Source organism: Aquila chrysaetos, chromosome 8 (genome assembly GCF_900496995.4).
Source record: "Aquila chrysaetos chrysaetos chromosome 8, bAquChr1.4, whole genome shotgun sequence".
In the NCBI taxonomy this organism is placed as follows: Eukaryota; Metazoa; Chordata; class Aves; order Accipitriformes; family Accipitridae; genus Aquila; species Aquila chrysaetos.
The window spans coordinates 17,604,469-17,618,171 of NC_044011.1; positions in this window are offsets into that span (position 1 = coordinate 17,604,469).

Consider the following 13,703-nt stretch of genomic DNA (forward strand, 5'->3'; position numbering starts at 1 on the left):
TTGTCTCATTGATTTTATATACACACAGATACACGTAAATGTGTGTTCAACACCTTCTGAATTGTGGTCCCACTCCCTGATTGGGATTGACTGATTTAGCCATTCCTAAACTGTCTATATTTAATCATCACAGTAATCAATGTTATAATACCATCTGTGTTGTAAAATGTGCAGAATGCAAGGTATGGAGAGAGTTCAAGACAACTTTGCTTCTGGAATCTCAATTATTTCATTGCTGATAATTTTCATTTAAATAAGTAATCTTAAATCTTGACTTAAAGTTTTTAATATACTACTTTTCCATATTTTATTAAGTGTTCAGGACCGGATGATTAGTTCACTTACCTATGAACTAATAAGAAGAGACAAGGCTGAGATTCCCAGGTTTTATAAAAGATGCAGCAGAAAGCACTAGTTAGAGGTGCAATCATTTTTCCATATACAAATGCTACCCTCTGCTGGACAACTGGTACGTTACAGCTTAATTATCTTCAGCATTACTCCTCTGAGTAACTTCTCCCGGGCTAACTGGAGTTGACAACGGTATGGATTTACTGTCCTGATTCACACTTTTGCTTGCTCTGAATACCAGCTACAGTGTTTCCCTGGCTGCCCTCCCCCTGGGAGGTATGACATCTGAGAGGTATCTCTGACTTCTTTGCAAGGCTTTAAGAACAAAGCAAGACGTGGGTACCTCTCATGCAGGTTTCTGCAGTCCAAGTGAACTGCTCTTTTCTTCTGCTGATGAGGGGCTTGGTAATGGGAAGTTTAGTTACTTGTCTGCAAACACAGAAGGCTACTGGGACATAGCTGTTGGATGAATAAAGCGTACCAGACTGTTTTAAAAACCTCCGATTAAATTTGGTCCTGTAGCTGGATAACATGGCTGCCTGAGTTTTGTCCTGACAAGGAAGGCATGGCAGTGACACTGCACATAGCCCTTCTTACCTTCGTCTCAGCCCTGCACCATCAGAAGAAGCTGATCCAAATGCTGACTTTCCTGCATCTTTCTTTGCTTGGATGGAAAGGATCTGCTTGGATCTAATTCCACTTCTAGTTTCCATTCTTCCCCTTAAGTCTATCCCCAGTCTGTCTTCTTGGCAGCCTACCGTTTTCAGGTGACTATCTAGTTCAGGAGGAAAATGAGCTGAGTGGACTTTTGTATAAGATTAATACCAGCCATTGGGATTTCTAGTTCTGACATCCAAAGATTTCACTGTCCCTGAATTAAGTTTAAGCAAGTTGACTTTTTAGTCATAGTTTAGAGGGTAAGAATAGAGTAGAGCCCTGAGAGAATGTAACGCAATGCAATCAACATGCCAAAGAGCCAAAAGAAAGTGTAATTTATGCCAATTTACACTACCTTGACAGATAAGCCCAGCAGAATATATTAACAAATGATACTTCTACAGGTTTCTGGTGCCATCTGCTATAATTTAATGTATAATCATGCCTTTAGTACAGAATACTAAAGGATGGTTTAAAAACCTATAGAATGTATCTCAGAATTACAATAATTTATATTGATCCCAATTATGCCTCATAAAGCTCTGTTGATTTTTTTCCTTTCTTTCTTAAAGTGTAGGCTGTTTTCATAAAGGAACGTTTGATTCTGGTTTGCAGACTTCATAAGCAGAAGGACTCATATCATAATCAGTCATATTTATCCCACTGCTGCAATATGTATTCCTCATATTGAGCAGAAATAAAGCAGAATATTTACTGTATGAAGACATTACATGTAAAGGTACAAAATTCAGTTTCACATTTTGTGGCAAGCACAGAGCAGCCGGTTTTCTTGCAGGACCCAGATCTGATTTTGAATCAGCCTGTGCTATTTTAGAGTTTACCTCAGAGCCCATATGAAGCTTGTCATTTTAAAATGGCATAAAATATGGAGGTTTTTTATTCTTGGAGTTTTAAATAAAACTTGATGGGGCTTAAACCACAGGAAAAATGTGCTCTATCATCATGAGAAATGGAATTATTTCTACTTCCCCTTATAGCTTCACTTTATTGGTTTTAAATGTTCTTGTTGTTATCTTTGTCAAAGTTTTTGTTTTCCTTTGATTTATACCAAAGTACTGGAAAACAAGTACTTGAACCTTTCCAAAATTACTAGTGCATGCAAAGAATCAGTAGACTCAAAAACTTTGAGTGATTGCTTTTAAGATATAAAAGAACTTTTTTAGGCCTTTCAGCTGTAACTTGAACAAATTATTGTGAACATTTTATAGTATTTTGAGCTGGAGTAAATTTTGATCCCTATTATTTATCTCCAAAGCAAGAAAATAAAACAATATATTATAATACTTTGTTGCCAACTGCATAAAGATATTCTGGAACCTCAAGTATGCCTTGGGTAAACAAATATATTCCACAATACCTTCAAAATTTAGAAACATGGAGTTGATTGATGCAAAAATAAACAGTAATAGACATGCTACATTAAGACATGGCAATATAATGTGATCAAGAGTGAAGAAGTGTTTTTAACAAAATGTTAGAGGAAATCAGAAAAGGAAAACTTTTTTTTTTTCGGTGTTCTGGTTTTCTTTTTAATGCATTCTGAGAAAAAAATGGCAGAAATGTTACCCAAAAGTGTAGTTCCATGTGTGTTTGCTATGGATATATTCATAGCTTTTTAGCACAGATATTTGTTTCCATGTCTAACTTGAAAACAAACACATGAAAAGTTTCTTTTAAATTCCTAGGCAATACACATTAGCATTAAAGTCAGACCAGTTTATACCAGTAGAGGATCTTATCTGGCCTATAGTATCCTCCTGCTGCATTATTTTTCATTGTTAAAATATCTTTTCAAGCAGTATTTTTAGTGAAAGAAAATAAATACTTTGATACAGAACAGGCCTTAGGAAGTAACTAAACAAAGTCACATTTCAGAACAAATGGGTGAAAGGTGGCTATGAATACATTTAGCCTGGAAATCAGAAGACAGTTCCCAGTTGTAAGCGAATCCCTGATTTATGAAGTGGCGAATCTAACATGGTCCTTGCAATCACAGTCTTGAGAACCCAGGAGGTCTCTTCCACTGCTGTGTTCCTAGAAATAAGGTGTGTATTTGTAGTGAGAGCAGGTGACTGTAAATGGCCATGAAATCTCATTGAGGGAAAGATGGTTCTAACATTTAATCCTGGCACAGTATTTCTTAACCTCTTCCTCCCTGCGGTTTTCCATACCAAACCCCTCCTCTTAGTAGAACAAGATTAGAACAACCTTCAGGCATCTGTGGATCTTGATACCCAGTCTTAAAACCACAGCTCAGGCCATTGAATTGTGATATACACACCATAGCATCTGACAGTGCTAATGGAGTATGTCCTCATTACAGAAGTTTCTTTAATTAAAGGGAATTGAAGGTTCTGCTCCTAATGCTCACTTCCTGAACACCAATGGGTGGAAAAAGCAGATTCCTGAGAGTTGCCTAGAATGGCCGTCCTGTGACCCTGAGATACGTCTCCTACTTCCCCTGGATTTCCTGTTCCCCCTGAATCTTGGTAGCATGGTTGGGACCCAGATTTAGATACTTATCTACCAGCTTTCCTTTTTCATCTTTTAAAGTACAAAACCTGCAGGATTATGATCAAGCCAACTGTTAAGCTAACTTTTTGGTTTTGGAAGGTACTGGAAGAGACATCCCCAGGTATGACACAGAATAATGTCTTGTCCCATAACCAGATCAGCTGTAAAACCTTGATCTGGATATTCATTTCGTCCTGTGGCACATTTTACGGCAGCTGCAAGATATAAAAAAGATGGAGTCAGTCTTCATAATGTCTTTCTTTTTCCCCATCTGCATTCTAGCAGATTTGAGCAGGCCTAAAGGTCACTCTGCATGTAGCCACAGTAGCTTTTTAAAAACCTCTGAACGCTAATCCAGCTCTGAACTGCTTTGCATTTGCATATTTGCTTAATCAGAAGTGTGTAAGGTCAGCACGGGAGCTTCATTAGGATATTCATGGCTAAAATTGCTCTCCTCATCACTTCTCTTAGAGTGTTCAGCCAAGCTCTGCACAGGTTGCAGACCTCCCTCATGCCCCTGCTGGGAGTGGCAGCGGGGATAAAAACAGATCCAGAAATAAGTGGGGAGGCTGGAACCCTCCAGCAAGTAGGGAGGCAGAGGGAGCTTGTATCATGCCAATCATGTTTTAGGTTGTGCTATTTTAGCTATTGAGAAAATCAAAACAAAGTCTATTTGAGAAAGCAGAAGGACAAAGCTGCAAAGATAAGGAAGCTAAGAGATGCAGATGGCTGGGAGCAAGTTGCTTTGAAGAAACCTTAATTGTTAGACAGCCACAATGGAAGAATGCAGTGCCTCTGGGGCTGGGTTCAAATTTATCCCCTGGAATATGCTTTCCAAGGAGGCAGCGTTCTTCAGAAATCTGCAGCACTGCCTAATAACTGACTCCCACTCGCGTAGCTGTGCTATTGAACATACCAGTGCCTCTGACCAGGCAGTGCTGCGTGAAACAGTAACCTCCGTACATCTTTCCTTTTAGTGTGTTGGTGGGTCTTCAAGAACAGGTAGTGTCCTTAGTCTAGTCATCTCTCACATTTACCTGCTCCTTTTCTAAAGAGTTTTATCTTACTGGGGTCTTCATTTAATCTATATTCTCTACCCATTGCAAACGTCCATTTCTTCTTTCCTCTGCTGTTTCTACCTCTATTTCTTCTACCAGCCATTGGTACAAAGCCTAACAGCATAATTATTTTATAAAATAGAAGACAATTTATAGGTGGGGAAGAGAAAATGCTAACAGATATATTAGAGGAAACAGGTACATGCCTATTTCAGACAACTTAAACTTTATGACTATCAGGAAGCTATTGTGCTGCAATATGTGCCATACAAATGTTTGACCTTTCTTACCTCTACCTGTCATATGGGAGGCATGCATCCTTTATGTTCATTTGGCTGGCAGGATGCAAAATAGCATTCTGTGATACTTCCCTTACTTGTTTTGCCATTAATCACGCACATTGACTTGTCTTATACAACATGAAATAGCTGAAAAACTCTATATCAGTCCAAGTGCAAGGAGTATCAGATACATCCCATGCTCAAATTTTTCCTTACCATGTGAACAGAAAACCCATTTCTTTTGTGACATCTAGGAGTTATAGGAAAGCTAGTTAAGGCTTTCAACTTTATATTTCAGAATGAATAGGGACTCCAGGGATTACAGCCATTGCCCATTAAGGATAACTGCAAAGGCTGTTTTGTGAGGATGTCTGAATACTGTTTTCTCAGAGTAGGGAGTCATCAATAGCTTTCCATACAATTTTAAGAGGACGTTACAGATGCTGTGAAGGCAATATAAGAAAACTTGTAGTTCTAAGAGTATAAAGCCCATTAGTAGAGTTGAGAGGAATTACAAAACATACATGTAGAAAAACTGAACATCTGCTAAGGATGAGAAGGCTTTTTAAATGGAAAGTGGAATAATGCTAACAGATGGCCAGCAGAACAATAAAATAAAAGTAAAAGTTAATTCCAAACATTGTGTTACAAGATGAGATTCCGGTGTTCATTACGTAATATTCTGGTCATTTATTTTTCAAGATTTTATAAAAATTAACTATTGTACCTCTGCCATTATCATGTCTTTCCCGTTCCTTGCCATTCACCCTTCTTCTAAAGTTTTATATTTCAGTGGACCAAGCTTTGCCTGTCTTTCGCTGAGATTTCATTGACTGTGAAAGTTTTGGCAAAAACTGATTAAAGCCTGCAGAATTTAGCTCAATGTGAAAGTAACCATGCAGAACTGTAATGAGTTTTCCTGTTCATTAATGTCATGATTTTTACGATCAAAGGCTCCAGATCTATCTTCACTGAGATCGTGGTTTCGTTGGCATTTCATTGCTGCTCAAAAATAGTCCCCATCCCTTCCCTACCTTGTGCACTGTGCCAGCACAAGCTGAGGAACTGTGATGCATGAGGTCAGGGAACCAGAGCAGCTGGGAAATAATCCTGTTGGGAGAAATTGCCTTTCAGCTTGAATCTGTTCCTGATTTGCACTGTCTCTCAGCTGCACAACGGATGCTGCTAGCTCAGCTGAGATGATGGCAAAGAATGTGACTTGCAGGAAAGGGAGGCTTACGGGCTACTTTCTCCTGCAGCAGTATCCCCTTAAACGAATGCCCCATTAAAGCCTCAAGTGAAGCTAGCAGGAGTTTTAATAGGAATAAGCAAATGGTTCAAGGTTGGCACATCGCTAGAGACAGGACATAAGCAGAACTAATACATCTCACATCCCCCAGTACTCGGCACTGGTGTCCTGGTTTCGGCTGGGATAGAGTTAATTTTCTTTCTAGTAGCTGGTATAGTGTTATGTTTTGGATTGAGCATGAGAATAATGTTGATAACACACTGATGTTTTCAGCTGTTGCTAAGTAGTATTTATACTAAAAGTCAAGGATTTTTCAGCTTCTCATGCCCAGCTGCACCTCGAGTACTGTGTTCAGTTTTGGACCCCTCACTACAGGAAAGACATTGAGTTGCTGGAACATGTCCAAAGAAGAGCAACGAAGCTGGTGAGGGGTCTGGAGGACAAGTCTTATGAGGAGCACCTGAGGGAACTGGGGTTGTTTAGCCTGGAGGAAAGGAGGCTCAGGGGAGACCTTATCTCTCTCTACAACTACCTGAAAGGAGGTTGTAGCGAGGTGGGTGCTGGTCTCTTCTCCCAAGTAACAAGTGATAGGACGAGAGGAAATGGCCTCAAGCTGCAGCAGGGGAGGTTTAGATCAGATATTAGGAAAAATTTCTTTACTGAAAGGGTTGTCAGGCATTGGAACAGGCTGCGCAGGGAAGTAGTTGGGGCACCATCCCTGGAGGTATTTAGAAGACATGTAGATGTGGCGCTTAGGGACATGGTGTAGTGGTGGACTTGGCAGTGTTAGGTTTATGGTTGGACTCAATGATCTTAAAGGTCCTTTCCAACCTAAATGATTCTATGATTCTATAATTCCATTCTAACCTAAACTGTATCTTTTGTCAGAGCCTAAACTTGGAAGCAATCTGTTTTCTTAACAACATATGAATTGACACATAATAGGAAATAATCATCATTCTTGAGAGATTTTTGCCCCTGAAAATATTTGGGCTGAAGCTTTTGCAGTTTGTGTGATTTTTGCCATTATTGTACTCAGACTGCTTTTGTCATTCAGCCTTGAATTTGAACAGCCAAATACTAGCTCTGAATACTACCTCCTCACTATCTGAGCACTGCCTCACCTACCCATGAGTAGGGGCAAGTTCTCCACATCTGAACAATGAGGCAGACCGCATGAGTTGTTTTTCATATAACAGGGTCTAGATTTATGAACCTTTAGTTTTTGATAAAATGTTACTTTATCATGATGAATTAACAAAGAAAAGCTTTAGAAAATCTGAAGCATAATTTTTTTCCCTTAGTTTCTTTGACTATAAAGACGTATTCTTACCATGTGATTCAGGGATCTCCAGTGATGAACAAGGCATGATGAAACATGGCAGAAAACTGCATACATCCATGATTAAGTAAGCAAACATATAAAAACTGAAATTCTACTGTTGGTTCAAATTTTTTGATAGTTGGCATTAGATTAAAAATACTTTGGTTTCACTCACACAAGATGGTCCCTAGATTCTTTCAGAGGCAGTGTGGGCCTCTATATTAAGAAAGTGTGGGCAATACAGCAATAAGCTGCTTGTGTAATAAAGGATTTTTTCAGGAACATGTCATTACTGTAATGGTAATAGAGCTTACAACAGCTAAGGATCTGGCAGCTCACGAAGTATTCTGTCTGTCTAGAGCTCAGCAAGGAAGACAGTTCTGAAATAGAAATCTTTTGATCTTAAAATGACAAGATCTGAATAGTAAAACCCCCTCTCGTAAGAAACACAGGCTGTAATTATGGCACATCTATTATTTAAAATGTTCTTGAAAATTCACATAAAAGCTGTTCAAAACAAAGTAAAGCATTAGGTCAGGAAGTGGTCTGTAATACTGGGAATACTTTTAAAAATAAATTTCTGCCTTCTTTACTCAAGCAAGTGTTTGCTGGCAGTAATTGCCATGCAATATATAAAATCATAGAATCATAGAATGATTTGGGTTGGAAGGGACCTTAAAGATCATCTAGTTCCAACCCCCCTGTCACGGGCAGGGACACCTTCCACTAGACCAGGTTGCTCAAAGCCCCATCCAACCTGGCCTTGAACACTTCCAGGGATGGGGCATCTACCACCAATCTGGGCAACCTGTTCCAGTGTCTCACCACCCACACAGTAAAGAACTTCTTCCTTGCATCTAATCTAAATCTACCCTCTTTCAGTTTAAAGCCATTACCCCTTGTCCTATCGTTTGGTACAAATGGGTTGATTCTTTCCCTGTAAAAATAGATTCTAATTTATTCTATTTTGTTTTAAAGAAGACCCTGTACATGCATGTGCAAAGTGTGTGATGAGGCTCAAGCCTTTCCCTTCCTATACAGTCTCCTCTCTGGACAGCTGAGCTGTATTTGTGCCTGATGGCTATCAAAACTGGCAGAGTCACTGTTAACATGTTAGCCACAGCTATTATGAGCAAAATTCTGCAATGTAACCATCTCACAGCAGACATCAAATAACCTAGAAAAACAAGTGAGCTGGAGCTTAGTCATATTTGATAATTAATGTGTCATGGTTTCCAACCAAAATTAATTTAGCGATGGAGTAAACATATGGAATAATGCTTAATCTTACATCAAAGGCAAATATTGAATACATTAGGATACATTATCTCTACTCTTTCTGGAGTACATTATGTTCTATTAAAGACGTGATCTTCTGAATTTCTGCCTGGGCTTCTCTGAGAATTTGTGTGATGGCTCACAAATGTGTCCCCCAGTGCCCTCCTCTCTAACACTCGTCTAATTCAGCTATCATTTTTTTGTTTCAGATGAAGCATTAACACTCATTATCTGTCAGTGGAATAAAAAAGGAAAACAAAACAAAACCAAAGAGACCCAACACCACTTTTTTTTTAGATGAAACATCTTTTCCGGGTGACACTTCTGATGCTATCAGTAGGAAAAGTCTTCAAAGAAAACGGGTATCAAGCCTGAAACATTACATAATGCTGAGTTGAAAGACAAAGTGTTTTCTGGAATTTTAATTTTTTTTAAGCAGTTGCCTTTAAGTGAACACAGCCATCACTGTTATAAAATATTCAAAGCTCATACATATCAAACAGAGACACAGTTACTAGGGCAAACAATCTCACATATCTGTTAAACAAACACTTGGAATTTTTCCTGAGCCCACTCTAGGTCCTTGCAACGCCTCTAGTTTTAATTGATTTTTATCTGGTATCCATTTGTTCTCTTTTTTTTGTGGTAATTTTCAACTTTCCAGGACCCTGCCAGCTTTGTTGGGGAGCAGGTCAGTACACAGCCATGGGAGCCAGAGATTAAAAGACTTCTCCGTGTTAGGTCATTTAAAAGACTTCTCCGTGTTAGGCCATTAGCCATTCCAGTTGCTGTACCATAGCTCATTTCCCCATTCCTAATTGATCACTTCATTGATCAGACCTAAGCCTTAGCTTTGAAACACAGTAGAGAGTGCAATTACCTGAAAGTCTTCAAGGGTGCCTGCAATTTTCAGACAGTTGGAGACTCCGTTAATCAAAGATTCTGGCTAATGGAAGGAGAGAGAAGAGCTGTTTCAGCTGGGTTCCCTAAGGCCAGGATTTTCAAGAGGTATCTGGAGAAGGAACAGAAATGTGTGCATAAAATTTTCTGTGCCAAAGACCGGTGGGGTACCAGTGCATGTTTAGAGGAGATACAGAAGCCCCTGTCCTGAAGACAGCTGGCGTAACTGAGAGCACAGAACACCTGCTGAGCCATCCCCAGGATTAGGGGTGGTTGCACCCAGCAGTTTGAAATCGTTCACAAAAGGCTGTTCTGCCTGCTGTGATCAGATTCTTTCCTCTGTTCCCCACCATATCTGCCTTAACATGTACTGTCTGCCTTGCAGGGTCTTGAAGGGAAGAGGAGCCTTGGGGTGTTTGCCACGTGGAAAGCTGAGGAGACCCGAAGCGTGAGATGGGCACAGGGCTGGAGCAGCCTGCCCAGTCAGTCCTCTCCCACACACCTCTGTGTGAACCGAGGATTCCGTTGTTACACTGTGCACGTGTGCAGGCATGCTCATGTGTGCAGGCACTGCCGGCGTCCTCTGTCCTTTCCTCTTAGAATCCTTTACAGGGCAACAGCCTCCAGGGATGCAGACAGTCTCAAACTGACCACAGGTAGTGGCTAACAGGGCTGAGGTAACGTGCTGACAGGCTGTCCTTGCAGTTTCATGAGTCCCTTAAAGGTGCCTCTCCTTCCAGGTTAGTTAAACGCGCCACGGAAAACTGAGGTCTTTACTATTTTCCCTGATATTATACATCCTGCCAAATAACGTGTTCTTCTGTACTTGCTAATTATTACTCTACTGCCTGTTAATATACATCATGCTATGGGTCATCATCTACTCTTGAAGACTGGTTTTCAATGGTGTGCACATTGTGGTACAGAGGATAAGATACTTCCCTTTGAAGGCAGTTCATAAATCTTATTGGGCTTCTTCATGATGAAAGGCACTATAGATATATAAGAGATCAAAGCTGTGTAAAGATCAGTGGTATTTGTTTGCATGAGGTTTCTCTTTCTGTTCCTTCTGAGGATTTTGAGCTTCAAAGTTTCAGCTTTAAAGAAACTCAAAAACCAAAAGAAAACCCTAGCAAAACCCACCATGTTACAGCTGGTTTGAGGTCAGGCCAGCCAAGGGCCATGGGATTCTGACACAGGCTCAAAGGCTCCTCTCCAACTTTTCTTCTATCTGCCAGCAAAAGCTGGTGCAGAGAAAATTTTTGGTCTTTCCTAATGACGGTGAGGACCCAGAGCAGTAAGTTTTGGAGAGAAAGAATGGTGCTTAACACCAAAGAGGGGAAAACAGCTTAACTGGAAACATAAGTGTTTCTGTTGTGACTTGTCAGTCTGCTAGCAAAGTTATCATTTGTGAGTATACAGTAGCAATTGGCCTAAAAAATCAGATTAATTTATCATATAGCTTGTGGTGTATTTTTTAAGGTGCACTTTATTTTTCACTTATATGTTTAAATATTGAGAATTTCAATGTATGGTTCTGCAGATGTCTGTAGGAGTTGGGAACAGAAATCCAGTACCTTCATTGAAAAGCATTGGCTGCAAGTAATACTGGTTTTGACTGCATTGTACTTTAATATCAGATTAGTGTTTAGCATCAAGTAAGTCATCCCTGATATGTGAGCTTTTATTTTTCAACAGGATCACTGCAAAAAATTTTCATTACTTCATAGTGTGTTCTTATAAATTACATCAAAATAAACTCATGACCCATAAAAATAGATTTCTATATTAGAGCCACACTATAGTCACACAGAATATACAGATGTATTACATAATGTAGTAAGCCAAAATTAAAAAAAAAAAAAAAAAAAAAAAAAAAGGCAGGTGACCCTGTGTGCCCAAGCTGAAAATACTTCTCCTTTAAAGGGCTGTATTATCTGGCTATCCATCAACAGGAAAGCTCTTGCTGTGAGCATCCAAAATCCACACACCTAAAACCACTTGTCTTTTTTTTTTTCCATTCTTTTTAAAGAAAAAAGGATCTAAAGGAAAGGAGAAGGAGAAATAATAAAGAACTGGCATGGATCTATGTACATCTCTGTAGAACAATGGGGTATGAAGGCTATGCGCTAGACCCAGATATTTGAGTGAATCCCAGACTTTCTGCATATTACCTACACACTAGTCTTGAGATAAGCCATATCAAATAATAAATAAGCTGTGTAGCCAAGCAGAGTAGAGAACAATAACCTGTCCAGTACACTTTATCAACATAAAGTCATAGTCCAACAGCCAAGGGGAAGAATAGGAATCAGGAATTGAGTTTGATCAGTTGCTATTGCTTGCAAGAACTCCAGAGGCCTTACAGAAGAGACAAATGTAAATTAAGTCCAGTGGCACAGGATAAAAAGAAGTTCAGTCTTGAGGTGAAAGTGTTTCTTTTTGGGGAGAATATAGGAAATGTTTCTGTACTGGAAGAATGCAACCAACCATGAAAGTAAACATTCCCATTCTGAATTATTCACTCTATATTTTAGTAAGGCAAAAAACCATATGTCGTGGTTTCAGCCCAGCCGGTAACAAAGGACCACGCAGCCGCTCGCTCACTCCTCCCGCCCCCTCCGGTGGGATAGGGGGGAGACGGAGGAGAGAAAAGAAAAAAAACTGGAACCTCGAGGGTTGGGATAAGGGCAGTTTACTGGGACAACGCAAAAAAACTTACAACAACAACGACGGTACTAATGAAAGAGTATACACAAAAGAGTGATGCACAGTGCAACTGCTCACCACCCGGGACCCGACGCTCCGCCACTTCCCCCACCGAAAGTCGAGAGCAGGAGAGCCCCCCCCCCGGCCCACTCCCCATGTATATACTGAGCATGATGTCACATGGTATGGAATAGCTCCTTGGCTAGTTCAGGTCAGCTGCCCCGGCTATGCCCCCCCACCTCCCAGGTTCCTGTAAAAATTAACTCTATCCCAGCTGAACCCAGGACATTATCCACCCCTTATTCTATACCATTTACATCATGCCCAGATCTTACATTTTCCAATCAACCGCTACCACTTTCCTTGTCTTATATATAGATATATATGTATATGGACACCCCCCACACACATACACACACATACAAATAGTATTCCCTTAGTCAATGGGTTATCCCTCCAATGTGTCCATCAATTTTATTTAGTCCATGACTTTGAGGCTCCATCTGTTGTAACACTTCTTCAGGATAAAAGAGATGGTGTGAGGTGTTGGGTTGTTGTATGCTGTCTCTGGAACTTCTGGCTGGTACATTTGATGCAACCCACACCCTTGGTCTGCAGGTCGAAGATGTTGATCTTGAGGAAATTGCTGGGCGCCAGTTCAAGTTCTATCACTGTTGTTCTTGGCTCAGTTTCAAAGTCCATTCTTCAGTCATTTGGGTAATTCTTACAGTAATACCCTTGATATGGCATATAGACACTATAGATACAATGACATACATTGGCAGGTTATTTAGCAGTTAAATATCATACAGCCTAGTTCACTGGCTATTCTCTCCCAAAATCAAATCTCCCTGAGGTACACATCGAACTTCCCCATCCTTCTGCATCACCCACCAGGTGTACCCAGGTCCCTGAGCAAAAACCACCCCTTGGATGGGTTTGTCTCTGCGTGAGGGAGGACTAACCCAGACTGTCTTTCCTAACATACTCCTCATGTGCACTACAGGAACTTTATCCCCTTCTACAGTATGTGGAAGTCTTGGTTGGGCGGGGCCCGCCCGATTGGTGGATCCTCTAGTATTAACTAACCAGGTGGCTTTTGTTAAATGTGTATCCCAATGTTTGAAAGTTCCACCCCCCATTGCTCTCAATGTAGTTTTCAGCAGTCCATTGTATCGTTCGATTTTTCCGGAGGCTGGTGCGTGATAAGGGATGTGATATACCCACTCAATGCCATGTTCTTTGGCCCAGGTGTCTATGAGGTTGTTTCGGAAGTGAGTCCCGTTGTCTGACTCGATTCTTTCTGGGGTACCGTGTTGCCATAAGACTTTCTCTTCAAGGCCCAGGATAGTGTTCTGGGC